At 43.4% G+C, this 14,838-nt stretch overlaps 1 pseudogene across 1 annotated transcript; it reads left to right on the top strand.

Annotated features, from left to right (window-relative positions):
• The first annotated feature begins 9,478 nt into the window (after positions 1–9,478).
• LOC105826510 lies at positions 9,479–13,804 on the top strand (annotated as a pseudogene). Its single transcript, XR_001138315.1, has 2 exons — positions 9,479–10,323; positions 13,788–13,804. The product of XR_001138315.1 is annotated as a 40S ribosomal protein S2 pseudogene (transcript).
• The last annotated feature ends 1,034 nt before the right edge of the window (positions 13,805–14,838 follow it).

Here is a 14,838-nt window from a genome sequence, read left to right as displayed (position 1 = left end):
GATGTTGATTCTGCCAACCCATGAGCATGGTATGGTTTTCCACCTGTTACATCCTCTGCTATTTCCTTCCTCAATGTTTCATAGTTCTCCCTGTAGAAGTCTTTTACCTCCTTAGTTAAATATATTCCTAGATACTTTATTTTCTTTGTTGCTATTGCGAAGGGAATTGAGTCTTTGATTTGGTTCTCGGTATGACTGCTATTGGCGTATATGAATGCCACTGATTTGTGTGTATTGATTTTATATCCTGAGACTTTACTGAATTCATTTATCAATTCCAGGAGCCTCTTGGTTGAATCCTTGGGGTTTTCTAGATATAATATCATGTCATCAGCAAATAGTGAGAGTTTGATCACATATTGATCTCTGACCATAGAGAGGTTGTATTCTGCCTCCTCTCTTTTCTCAAGGAAGTGATGGAGAGAATGCTTCTGAGATCAGCCTTCCTTTAGGTGATCTTCCCTAGCTGCCAATCTGATTGGTCAGTGTCTAAGACATGCACCAGGTCATATTTACCTGTGGGCAAGGTCACTGTGCCTTAAGGCATGGTTCTAATCCCACATTTACTTTCCCCTCTCTGAGCTCAGGTGCAGGAAGCTCTACTCCACTCCTGCCCATGTGGATGTGCCACATCCCTCTCTTGTGCAGCCTGGCCATCCTCCCAGTTCTTCCTGTTGGGCCTTTATCCAGGGCAGTGAGCCAGGCCTGCTGTCATTGTCCATGCTGCTGGTTGGGTTGGGTCACTCTGTCTCCCCGAACATTTAGGTTCAGGAAGGAAGGATCAGGAAGAAGGAAGCCCATGTCAGCCTCCCACCTAAGGTGTATTCTCCATGCAACCCTTACTGAGTTTTGTGCTCAGGTATTATGGCCCGCCCAGTCATCGATAACTGGATACTCCAGTTTTATTTGCTTAGTGGTCTTTGTGTAGGCACAGATCTACTGCCAGATCCCCACAGGGGAGGAGGGTGAGTGGCATCCTGAATTCTAGCTCAATAGCCACACATTTAAGAAGTAAGTGTTCCACTCAAGGCTCAATTTGGGGTCTGATAATCAGGAATACTTCTTCCCATCTGGTTGTGTTCACCAGTTGGCAGCTGTGGCAGAGAAAAACTGTGTGTTCATCAAATCCATGTTCATGTGCCTTCTTCCAGGCACATGAGGAACTATGCTTCCCAACCCCTGAGAATTGTGGAGTGGCCGGCACCCAGTGCTGGACAATGAGGTGTGACAGACAGCGAAAAAGTCCTCTCTCAGTCTCCAGCTTCTCTTCCTTTACCTTAGTGACTATTGAGGCCTCATGTTCCAGAAGATGCAGCAATAAAATGGAACCCCAAGTTGTTCTTTGGAAGGGAGCTGCCCTGGAACCCACAGAAGACTTTTTGTGAGTGAGGAACAAGCCTTGGTTGGGTTAATTCACTGAGATTTTTGCTACTGCAGCATAATCTAGCTTGTTCCAACTGACACAACCATCTGCTTACTTGCTAATATTATTGTCACTGCTTTCCTGGCCCTGCGGATGCCATTCTTTTTCACAACTAGGACTTCTACAGCTGGCAGTTAGGAGACCTCGTACCCACTTCCTGACTGCTCATTGCTGATTCCATTTAACCCTGGATTTTCAGGATCTAAGTGGAGGAGAGTAGATCTACTGCCTGGATCTTGCTTTAAAACAAACAAAAAAAAAAAAAAAAGAAGAAGAAAAGAAAATACATTTGTTTCAGACACATCTGCCTAATTCCATACAGAATTTTCTTAACTCCGACTTGCTATGACCAGTACCTGAAGCTCTCCTGTCAGAAGATTCAGCATCTTTGGGCTCATGGGTAATCTCGTTAAGGAGATTTTAATGACTGAAGCCACCACAGCGAGCAGCGTAATAGCTAGAAATCCTGGCTGTCTTCCTTCCCTAGTAGCTTAGAAAGTGCCTCATCGCTCTTAAAAAATAAATAGTCTCCAGCCCTTCCACTCCCTTTCATCACAAGGGAAAGTTGGGCAAAGTATTTATAATTACAGAAAATGGAAATAGAAGGCTTTTGTAATTTTCTCAGCTTGGAACCATATTAGTCTGCTAGAGCTGCCATAACTAAATACCACAGATGGCGGCTTAAACAACAGAAATCTATTTTCTCACAGTCCTGGAGGCTGGAAGTCCAAGATCAACATGCCAGCAGGGCTGGTGTCATTCTGAGGCCTCTCTTTTCGGCTTGCAGAGAGCCGCCTTTCCCCTGTGTCCTCACAAGGCTTTTCCTTGGTGCATGTGTGGAGTGGGTGTCTCTTTTTGGTCTTATAAGGACACCAGTTCTATCAGATTAAGACCCCACCCTTATGACCTCACTTAACCTTTATTACCACCTTATAGGCCCTGTCTTCAAATACAGTCACCTCAGGGGTTAGGGCTTCAACGTGTGAATTTGGGAGTGGGGCACACCACTCACAGGACTATTTTGAGTAATCCGCCTCCAGTAATTAGGTAGCTTGTCTTCTGCCGTTTCAGTGGATTTAGCTGTGGTGCCTATCATGGGGGGACACGGAGCGGGACGGGAAACTTCTAGCATTCATGGGGGGCATAGGGCTCACCTGTGTAAGGGAGGTGTCCCTTCTGAAAAGGACTCCTAGCATTGCGCATGTGCTCTCTAGGCATGGAGGCAAATGGCAGCCCTCTCCCCACATCTGTTGCCCATACTACAGTCGGATGAAATTCTAAAATGCAGAACTAAGAAATTTACTCCCCAGCCTGAAATCCTTCACTGATTTCCCATTGCTCTCAGGGTAAAACACAAAGTCTTTAATATATCTTGTCTACCATGATGTCTCCAGCACCTAGCATAGTGCAAGACACAGTGCACATACCCACAAATGCTCAATGAATAAATAAATGATTGAGCCAACACCAGTATTCAGTATTGGGCCTCCCCTCTTGGCCTTCAGAGTAGCAGGTTGCTTGACAACTGTTGTGCAAAGACCCTGGCCCCAAGTGCTCTGAGCCTGGGCTCATGAGCTAGTCAACTGACAATTTGTGGGTGGGTCCTCTGATGGAAGCCTGGAGTCTTGGGCTCCATCCTGAAATGTATAGACAAATGGGGCTCTACTCGTTGCAAGAGCCTGTCAAACCATCACCGATGGGTCTCAGTGCAAGTAAGATTTATAAGCATTAATGGAGGCTTATGTCTACACAGAGTGAGTCCTTCCCTGGCCATAAGATTTCATTAACCCAGGCACCACCATTGACCTGGGGAAAATACCCAATTACATGCATGACAATTCAAAGGAAATAACCTCAAAAATGATGGCAGATTGTATTACTGCCTGTGCCTTTCTCCTCCAGATTTATTTCTGAAAAATAGCATTACAAATGTTTTGAGTTTAAGATAAAGAAGAAAAATCTGTTTGTGAGCTTCTTGCTTGCAATACCCTCTTTGAGATTTACATTAGAGAACAAGCTTTTCTCTTTTGAAGACATTTCGTATGATCTGTTTTGTTCTTCTAGCTACTTAAATCCCTTTGGACCTATTTTCCCTTATAGAGGGGAGTGGGGGTGGGGAGAAAGCCTGATCTGGCATTGATGGGTATGACATGTGAAAGTCCTATGCATAAAGGGAGGAGAAAAGATCCCTCCACGGGGAGTTGGAAACTGGCAGCAAACTCTCCAGGCCCTTTTAACTACTGGCAATCAAACACACCCTGTCTCCTCTCAGTTTAACTGTGAGGTTGTCTTGAGGTCTCTTCTTAAGATGTTGACAAAGCATTGCTTTGGTACTCTCCTGCTCAGACCCCTGGTTCCCCGCAGTGCCTCCTCGCTCAGGTAGCTCATCCTAGGGAGTGGGGCACCTGGTTTCCTCCTCTAATCCCAGCCCCCAGGCTGCCTCGGGCTCTGCAGCTGCAGCAGCTCCCTCTGGTTACTGGTTACTCTCACTGTTTACTTTTGTTTTTATAAATTCTCAAGCTTACTTTTGATGGCTTTTAGTTCTCAGCTATTTGCAGGTGCCTCTCTCATTTATTCAGAACTCAAGGAGATCCGTATGAGGTAAGCCATATTGGCCCCACCTTGGAGGAAAAGGGAGAAGGAAGGCCAGGGCACAGAGAGGTTAAACGTGTGATCCATGTGGCACAGCAGGCAATAGCAGATCCAGGTGTGGAGCTCTGGGGGCTATCCCAATTCAGTCCTCACTGCAACCATCTACATGTTTTTTCTCCAAAAATCACTCTGAAGTTTGCAATTTTGGTACATTCCTCGCCTCCTAAGAGTTCTTCACTTCTAAAGCTAAGTGAGACCTGAGGCCCATGTGGAAATCTCATAAGCTGGTGCAATCAGGTGCATTTGGCTTATACTTCTGAAGTGCATGTTTATTCCAGATATCACATCCTTGCTCCCGCTCTTTCTTCTTTTTCCCAATTCAATTCAAATTTTTCCAAGTCAAGTTTCAGGGTAACTCTCACCTCCCCCATGAATGAAGCCTTCTCCAGACACTGCAACCTGTATAGATCTCTTTCTATAATAAAGTGAAGGACTAATTTAGAATTTCATTGTTCATTTCTGATTTCATGGGGATCATGTCATCTCTTCTATTTTCTTGAGAACAGGGACCATGTCTTCCTCTACTTCTGACTTTCCTGTAAAACTAGAACAGTTCTAGGCAAATTAGATGCTCAATGAGTAAGATGGCCTTTTTTGCCCTGGGAATAATTTTTACAGTGCAAGTGGTTTGTATATGAAAGGACCAGTTGAAAAATGTGATAAAAGCTCCAAAAGCCATAGGGCTTATGGGCTGGATTAACTTGTCTCATCCTGACATCACAGATGCTCTATTTGCATAACTGTGCCCCACTGGTGATGACATTAAATCATGATAATGCTTGGGTCTTCCCACAGTTCTCGGTTTCAACTTTAAGTCTTTTTTTTTAATTTATGTTTTTTTCTCTTATTTCACAGAGCTTCTCTCAACCCACATCAGAATATTTTAAGATATTTTAAGACAAACTTGGGCCATATTTATTTAAAATGCAGATTCTCAGGTCCTGTCCCAGATCATCTGAATAAGAATCTCAGTCTGGAGCTTGAGATTAGCTCTCCAGGTAATCTTAATGCTCATTACACACTGTTGTATGGGATTTTTGTTGCTGAATAAAAGATATGGTTTCAGGCCTGGCGCGGTGGCTCACGCCTGTGATCCCAGCACTCCGGGAGGCTGAGACAGGCGGATCGTTTGAGCTCAGGAGTTCGAGATCAGTCTGAGCAAGAACAAGACCCCGTCTCTACTAAAAATAGAAAGAAATTAGCTGGACAACTAAAAATATATAGCTAAAAAAATTAGCCAGGCATGGTGGCGCATGCCTGTAGTCCCAGCTACTCGGGAGGCTGAGGCAGGAGGATCGCTTGAGCCCAGGAGTTTGAGGTTGCTGTGAGCTAGGCTGATGGCACAGCACTCTAGCCCAGGCAACAGAGTGAGACTCTGTTTCAAAAAAAAAAAAGAGAGATATGGTTTCAAAGCATATTCCCAGACAATATTAAATGGAGGATTCAGGGGAGTTAGATATCTAGGTGACGCAAATGTTTTATATTGAAATGCGTAATGCATCTTATCACCTGGGCACGGCTCATTTATATGGTCTCATGTTCCAGGTGCATCACACTGAATGTGTTCAAATCTTTAAACCGATATCATCATCCCACAGTAAGTATTCGTGTTGCACTGGGAGGCTTTGGAAATGCTAAAATGGGATTTCAGTTTGGCCCAGGAGCTCCCTGGATTTTCCAAGGTGCATTCCTTTTGGTTTTTCCGTTCCAGTTTAGGTTACCTTTCTCTCGATTTTCATGACAGATCACAAAGAGCTGTCTCTCTCCCACAGCTGTTGGAGATAGCTAATGAGGATTGGCGTGGACGGGTAGCTCATGAGCCCCTGTGGGTTTACTGGCTACAAAGGTCAGGGCAGACTCACCACTAGCCCAGGGTTATAGAGTGCATGGCAGTCGGTCAGGAAAGATAAATCTGACAAGATGGGGAACAAAGGAAGGTTATTATTACAAGAAGTGTCACTCAGATGATAATGGAACTTAACCAGTGAAAAAAATCACTCAAATCCTGACCTGGCCCAAAAGGAAAATAACCGCTAGACTTGCAGAATTTATTGCAGCACTGTGATTGTTTGGCCATTAAAATGTCACTTGCAGAATGAAGTAGTTGGGAATGCTGACTATAAAATGAAATTGTTTTTTAATTCTTCTCAAAATATTCCAAGCATTATTGAACGACCAGTTTATTAGGTCTCTGGGGAAATAATTATGACTTAAGGCCTCTTTTCAACGTAGACCCTCCCTTCTCTTTTTCTTCTCTCTCGTTCTCTCTCTTCCTCTCTCTTGTTCTCACTTTATTTCTATCTCTATCTCTGTTTCTTCAAGTTCATCAATAATTTTCCTAGGGATCATTTGAGGAGCCATGAAAATGAAAACTTAAATTTGCAACACTTTACACAATGTGGCTTATTCTTGTTGATGGTACATCTCTACTATGGCTTGATTTGGAGAGACTGCCTGATTCCAGGGAGAAGGCTTTTACGAAGCTTTGGAAGTGCCTCCTCCATTTCATCACTTCACTACTTCATGAGATGGAATACTGCAGATTGTCAGATCAAAATGTCATACAGCCAGCAGCTTCCGTCATGCAATCTCATTCAACTTTCATTAAAATATCTGTGGTGGCACAGAAAAGGAAGACAGAGAAAAACGTGGAAATGATACCTTAAAAGGAATACTAATGGACTGTAAATGTCAGAATCTTGGAGGAATCCCTGCTCATCATATAAGATGCAAACGGAGTAAATTTAAGGAATGGCTTATGGCACACTCAGGTTTTAGATTATGCAAGAGTGACACGTGTAAAGTGTAGGGAGCCAGGACATCTCCCGCTCTCTACTTGGTTAGGCAGAGACCCAGGGCTGTACCCATGAGGATATGGTGTAGTTGCCTTACCTTGCAGGTGTTGATCCATTAAGTGGCCAGAGTACTCTCTTCCTATTACTTCATTTTTCTGCATGTCCAGAATGGAGCAGACAACAGGGGGAAGTGTGTGTGTGGATTAGACACTGTTTATATTTTGGTAGGTGTGGGGTCTTATTTCACCTTGGGTTCCCCCAGCAGCAGACACTGAGACAATAAAGCAAATAATTTTTTTTTCCAAAAAAGGATGACAGAAAGTGTGGTAGGGAAGTAAAGGACCCATGGGGAGAGGGTGGCAAATAAAGGCTCTTATCAAGCAAGTTACCACCGTAGGAACCAAAGTTTAATGCCTCTAGGACACTCTGGGTAGCTCTGAAACACGGGTCTCAGTTATCCTACCTAAGAGGTGAGGTAGCTGAGATATTTATACTCCAGTTGCCATCAGTTATTAGTCAAAGGCTGCTCCTGGGGGCATGGCGTATTTTCCCTGGCACATCTGGCCTGCTGTGTGCAGGAGTGGTGTTGCTCTGTAGGCCGGAGGAAACCCCTCAGGCAAGTAAATCTAGTTGCTAGATTCTTCAAGGTTACAAATAAAGAGAAAAAAATGACAACAGGAAGATTAGTGGGCCCAGGTCTCACTGTGTGCTGCTACACTCTGTCCCAAGATGTTCATCCATCATTTCTCTTCTATTCCACCATTTTTAGGTCCTCCTCCTCCTTGGCCAGCATATCTGCTGGTTTAGATTGCTTGCCTGTGTAACCCAGACCTTTATCTCCAAGAAGTCTAAGTCCCAGATTATGATGCATTTTTTTCTGCACAATCCTATGAGCTGGTGTGTCAGATAATATCCAGCTCACAAAAGGCAGTGCTGGTTGCATTGTCACTTGATGTTCCACGCTCAGGTGCTATCACTTCATGGGGCCAGCAGCAGTCAGGAGCTGCTGTCTGAGTGAAGCGCTGTCTCTTGCAGACGGCATGGACTTGCTCCAGATCTCGAAGGGTTTGCATTGTGATTCTCCCACTGAGGCTTGTCAAAGATTCTAGAGAGTCTAGCACTATGGAATCTTCTGGATCACAGAGCCTAAGCACTAGTGTTGCTTGTACCACAACCTGACCAGCTATACAGCTCTCATTTGTTCCGAGCCCACCGTATTAGTTTGTTCTGGCTGCCATAACAAAATACCACACACTGGGTAGCTTGAACAACAAACATTTGTCTGATAGTTCTGGAGGTTGGAAGTCTGAGATCAAGGTGTCGGCAGATTTGGTCACTCCTGAGGCCTCTCTCCTTGCCTTGCAGATGGCCGCCTTCTCGCTGTGTCCTCTCACAGCCTTTGCTCTGTGCATGAGTGTCCCTGGTGCCTCCCTCGTGTGTCCGAATGTCCTCTTCTTATAAGGACACCAGTCAGATTGGATTAGAGCCTGCTCTAATGTCCTCATTTCAACTCATCACCTCTTAAAGTCCCCATCCCCACATACAGTCACATTCTGAGGTACTAGAAGTTAGGGCTTCGACATATGAATTTTGGGAGGACACATTCAGCCCACTCAAAACTGGAAGGCTTCTGACTCACCACTAAATGAGTTGGAACAGTATTCACAAGTGTGTTGGATGTAGTCTCCAAGATTTGAAGAAGTCTACTGAGCACTGTGCCGCTTTGTTAGTGGTAGGAGGTACAAAGTACACTGATTTGTCCTCCCCTTGGAGGAGTGGCCTGGCATGTCCCAAACCTCTGGATCCCTTAAAACTTTATTAATCAAGGCAAAGCCCTGGACTTTATAAAGTTTATCTCTGATCCAGATGTGCCTGACCGGTGCATTCAGAGTACTTACCATTTCCTGTCTCCCAGGCATGGTTAAATGATGTCATCAGCACAGTGAAACCATGAGACTGTCCACAGAATATTCAGATGATCCAGGTCCAGTTAAACTACATTGTAACCTAGCCATGAGAGCACAGCAGTGAACGTGTTACATATTTCTGTCTGCTCTAAGTGACAGCAAACTGCCTTTATTCTCCTTTCTCCTGTCCAGGAGGGATTGAAAAGAATGCATTTTCCAACTCAGAAGCCTCAAACCAAGTGCTGAGGCCAAGTTGATCTGTTGTGGTGAAAATACCGCATCTGGAGCAGCATCTGTGGTTGGGGTTAAGACTTGGTTAAGTTTGTAGTAATCCACCCTCAACAGCATGATTCAACTGGCTTTTTCTAGGGGACAGACTGGTGAGTAAAATGGGGATATGGTGGGGACCACCACCCCAGTCCCCTTTAAGTCTTTGAGGGTGGCCCCAACCTCTGCCATTCTTACTGTGGTGGGACGTTGCTCCTTATTTTGTCAGTGGCAGAGGGGGGCCATTTCAAAGTTTCCACCTGGATTTTCCTACAATGTATCAGTCAAGAGACACCACACATGCTATTTTAACAGAGAGAACTTAATGTAAAGAATTAAGTAGTTACTTAAAAACTGGACCTTCTTCTCCAAGAAAACACCAAATGGTGGGTAATGCCAGTGCAGTGGGAGGGCCCGGAGGCCCCAGCGGCTTCTGTGGAGGCTTCGGCAGTGGCATTCAGCGTGGGGTCGCAGTCATGGTAGGGGCCAAGGCTGAGGCCGCGGAGCTCGTGGAGGCAAGGCCGAGGACAAGGAGTCACCAAGTTGGGCTGCCTGGTCAAGGACATGAAGATCAGATCCCTGGAGGAGATCTCTCTCTTTTCCCTGCCCGTCAAGGAGTCTGAAATCATTGACTTTTTCCTGGGGGCATCTCTCAAGGATTAGCTTTTGAAGATTATGCCGGTGCAAAAGCAGACCTGCGCTGGCCAGAGGACCAGGTTCAGGGCGTTTGTTGCCATCGTGGACTACAATGGCCATGTTGACTGGGGTGTTGAGTGCTCCAAGGAGGTAGCCACTGCCATCTGAGGGGCCATGGTCCTGGCCAAGCTCTCCATCGTCCCTGTGAGGAAAGGCTATGAGGGGAACAAGATTGGCAAGCCCCACACCGTTCCTTGCAAAGTGACAGGCCACTGTGGCTCTGTGTTGGTATGTCTCATCCCTGCCCCTAGAGGAACTGGCATCGTCTCAGCCCCTGGGCCCAAGAAGCTGCCGCTGATGGCTGGTATCGATGACTGCTACATCTCAGCCAGGGGCTGCACTGCCACCCTGGGCAACTTCTCTAAGGCCACTTTTGATGCCATCTCTAAGACCTACAGCTATCTGACTCCTGACCTCTGGAAAGAGACAGTATTCACCAAGTCTCCCTACCAGGAATTCACTGACTATCTTGTCAAGACCCATACCAGAGTCTCTGTGCAGAGGACCCAGGCTCTAGCTGTGGCTACAACATGGCATTTTTATACAAGAGAACAAAGTGAATTTAGCCTGTTAAAAAAAACCTGTAAAGGCAAAGAAAGAATACTAAGGTATCTCAGAGATAGAAACTGCAGATAGCAGCCATCACTCTTATGGCTGGGGGAACAAGGGAAGAAGTTGGAATTACTGATATGTAGAAGCTTTGCAGAAAGAGCTGAAACTCAGACTTCTGAAAAAGAGCCACTACTCACCTTATGCTCATGACTCTGAGCTTGAAGGAGGGGCTCCCTGGGGCTGTGACTCAGAACTCTGAGGAGGAGGCTCTGGCCAGGCGGTGCTGGTGTTTCTGGGGGCCACTCTGAGGCTGGTCCTGTAAGTGTCAGAAAAACTGCAAACTAAATGCAAGTTCTGACTGCAACAAACTGTCAATGCCAAGGTGAGCAATGAATAGTGAGCCTGAGATGATGTGACAGGAACATGAAGCACAAGTCTTCCTATCCCTCCAGTTTCCCCTCTTGGCAGGGTCAAATATAGCACCAGCTGGCAAAGCAGAAATGTGATTTGCAGAGCCCAGCTCCAGCACCACAAAGCAGAACATAGAGGTGTGGGGGAAGGAGGTGTGAGAGGAGGAGGTGGGTAGAGAATGAGAGATACTAGCTTAATAACTAGGACGGGTGTCTTACTTCAGAGATCAAGCAACCAATATAAGATTCTACTAGTCCATACTCATGTAGGTTATGCATTCAAGAACTAGGGAAATGATCACAGGGTGAGTCTACAAACGTGTTGAGTCTATAAGAAGACAGGCTTGGGCTTAGACTCCACTTACCACCTGGCCTCCAATGCCCCTCTAGAACAGAGATGCCCTGATAGTGTTTTGGGTCCCAAACTTGGTGTCAATGTAGAGCTTGTATCCAATAGCCCTTGAAAAATCATGGAACATTCTTCTTTTTCCAGTGTGCAATTACTCAGGTAAATGGCTCTGTCATTTTGGGGAGGACTGGTGAAATCACTACTGAGGACACTTGCTGTGGTATCATTGCAGAGTTCTCCACAAGGGCACCCAGCCACTCCTTCAGTTGGTGGGTTCTACATCTGAGAATTGGCTCAGGTCTGGAAGCTGGGTGAATCATCATGACTTTTCACTGCGGTAGCTGATGTGGACTTTCTGTTTATCCTTTTTTAATCTCTTGTGATCATATGTATTAAGGAATACTCTTGTTTGTTAGTTGACTGTCGATGTTGTCCTCGGGCATACCATGGCTGCCCCAACTTCCATTGTGACCTTGCTGCCCATTATGGTCATTATGCCCCATCCTCGGCACCGATGGTTGAGTGCTGCTACCTGGCTTGTGCTCTTCTTGAATCTTATCCTCACTGACACTGGGGATCCCCATGGTGGCTGTTCTCTGTAGGCTGGCATTGGCAGTATGAGATAGTGGAGGCACTGCTGAGCCCACTAGAACATCCTCAACCTGTATCCTATCCCAGTCCATGGCTGGAGAGAGTCATCAGGTCATCGTTACTCTGCTCATCAGAATGCCTGGATTCAAATCTTGGCTCTGCCAGTTACTTACAGTATAACCTTGGGCAGGTTACTCAATGTCTCTGTGTCTCAGTTTCTCTTCCTGTAAAATGGGAATATTAATAGTACCCACCTTAAGGGGCTGTTACGTGGATTCAATGGACTAATCTCTAAATGGCTTAGAACAGTGCCTCACATATCATAAATCCTTAAAGAATATTAACTATTATCATTCCTCCGAAAGTAAAAACTAGCAAGAAACTACCCATTATTGTTCAGCCTCATTCTGGAGATGATAAAAAGCAATGAGACATGAAAAAATAAGTGAGGCCAAATATTGGAAAAGAAGAGACAGGAGTATTGTTATTTATGGATTATGTAGTCAGCCACCTGGAAAAATTCAAAAATACCAATGAAAAACTCTTCAAAATTAAAAAAAGAAGTTAGTAAAATAGCCAAATCAATAGTTTCCTTAACATTTACAATAGCCATCCAAAATATAAAATAATCAACTGGGTGGAAACATGAAGACAAAATACAAAATAATTAGGGGAAAAAAACCTTAGGAGAGTCAAAGTACTTTATGTAAGGGAAACTGCAGAATTTTAAAAGCAGCTGGACAAACGTGGGACTGTGTTTCTGGATGGTAAGTCTCACTATTGTAGGAAAGCAATTCTCCCAAAATTAATTTTAAAATGTATACACAGTTCCAACCAAAATCCAAACATTATTTTTTAACTAAAAAATGATTCTCCAGATTATCTGGGAGAATAAACAATGAGAACAGTGATAACAAATGTTATAAATAAGAATAATGGGGTATCTGTCACCACCAGATGTCAAAACACATTTATAATGTCAACATAGTTTAAATATTTTTACTGGTGGATAAATACACAGAAAGTAAAAAAGGTAGAAAAGCTTCAAAAGTCCATAAATAGACCTTACATACATATCTAAAAGTTAGTATGTAACAGAGTTTCCATTTCAAATTAGAGAGAAAAGGAAATGACTTTTCAGTAACAGGCTAATCACCTGGGAAACTATTAGGTTAGCTTCCCTACCTCATGACTTACTCCAAAATAAATTTTTGACTGATTAAAAATTAAGCATAGAAATATGAAACCATAAAAAAAGGTAAAATTAGATAAATATACAATCTTAGGGTGGGGAAGGGGAAAGACTATGTAAGGTACAAAACAAAGGACAAAAATAGTAGATTTACATACACAAAAATTAGAAATGTTTGGTGTCATAAAACATTAAGAACAAAACAAATTGGGAAACATATTTATAAAATAAATAATAGAAATAACACTGATTTTTATTTTAAAAGAAGAGCTCCTTCAAATCTATGGGAGAGATGTAAACAGGTCAGTATAGAAATAACAAATGGCACAAAAGAAAAAATATTAATAGTATATACAATAAAATGTTTTTAAGAATCAAAAAATACAAGTGAAAAAGCAATGAGACATTATTTCCATTTTTTCTTTTTTGGTATCAAATTGACATATTAGCACTTAAAAATTACAATATCCAGTGATGGTGGAGGTGTTGGCAAAACAGGCACTTTTGTACATATGTCAAAGGAAAAGAACCCAAACTCTTTAAAATAACTTAAAAAGGTTTATTCTGAGCCAAATATGTGTGACCATGGCCCAGAGAGCCACGCCCCAAAAGCCTTGAGTAAGTGGTCTTGCTGTGGTTGGGTTACAGCTTGGTTTTATACATTTTAGGGAGGCGGAAATTACACGTAAAGCCATAAATCAATACAGGGAAGGCGTACTTTGGTTTGGACCGAAAGGCGGGATATCTCAAAGCGGGGCATTACAAGTTATAGGTGGGTTTTAAGGTTCTTTGATTTGTAATTGGTTAAACAAGTGAAGTTTTGTCTAAAGGCTTGTTAAGTTGAGGAAGTCTGTTAGAGACAAGCCATCGGACATATATGCGGACTCAAATGATCTATTAAATAAATTGATGACTTACAGGTGTGGTTTAAGGTCTGTCTTCTATAACCTTAGGCCTGTTAATGAGTTGAAGCATGTCTGATCTCTCTTCTCATGGCCAGTAACTCAGCTTTAGGTATTTCTGGGGTTCCCTTGGTCAAGAGGGGGTCCCTTGACCCTCCAGTCAGCTGGGGGGTTTAATATTTTATTTTAGTTCACAAAATGTATATCTGTATATATGGGCAATGAAAAAAGACTAGAAGGACATACAATATTAACAATAGTTACCTCTGGGTGTGGGATAATAGGTAGCTTTTTTCATCACATCTTTTGTGTTTTTCAAATTTTCTGCATTGACATGTGTCAGTTTTGTAATTTGAAAAGGGGGAAAAATATGAGGGAGATATGAAGGAAATCTAAGGGCTCCATGCCCTGGCTGACTTCTACTCTCAAGTTTTGGGTCTCAAGTTCACACATAAGTTTAGAGAAAGAGCGTAGCAAGTATGACACCTTATACTATAACAAAAAAGTATTTAAAGCCCTGTGAGATTCTAGGTCAATCTTTTGAAAAATTGTTCTTCAATATGATACATTTTTACTATTAAGAAATTCACTTTGGTGTCAGTTGGATGACTAGTTACCCACCTAAGTTGATATTAGTACAGATTTTTAGATCGTGTAGCCAGAAGGAAAAAACTGAGAACAAGTGCTTACTCTTTCCCCACCCAATTCATCTTAGTGCGAGATAAGGCCCAAGAAAGAGTATCTAAAGGCCTGTCATTTTTGACCCTATTAGACCTCCATCTCCATTCCCTTCTTCATTTTTGGTGACAATCCCAGGCTACCCTAGCAAGCCCATACTTTCTCACCAAATAAAGACATGCTCCTTGCCAGGGGCTGGGGCTGGCAGTTGGAGCTGTTTTATCAATAGTCTATTTGAGTCTCTGGAAAACAATTTAAGCTGGCTGCAGTATTTCATCAAAACTGTTCAATATCAGTGACCTATGGGCCTCAGTGGATGGCGCATCCATAATTCATACCGCCATCTAAATTGGAGAGGGGAGACGCTGTAATCTCAGAATCCTTATTAAGGGAGAAGAGGAATTTTAGAACATGCTTAAAACAA

Source organism: Propithecus coquereli, unplaced genomic scaffold (genome assembly GCF_000956105.1).
Source record: "Propithecus coquereli isolate 6110/MARCELLA unplaced genomic scaffold, Pcoq_1.0 Scaffold9, whole genome shotgun sequence".
NCBI lineage: Eukaryota > Metazoa > Chordata > Mammalia > Primates > Indriidae > Propithecus > Propithecus coquereli.
The sequence above is the reverse complement of the archived record's forward strand: the minus strand, read 5'-3'. Positions and strand labels throughout refer to the sequence as shown.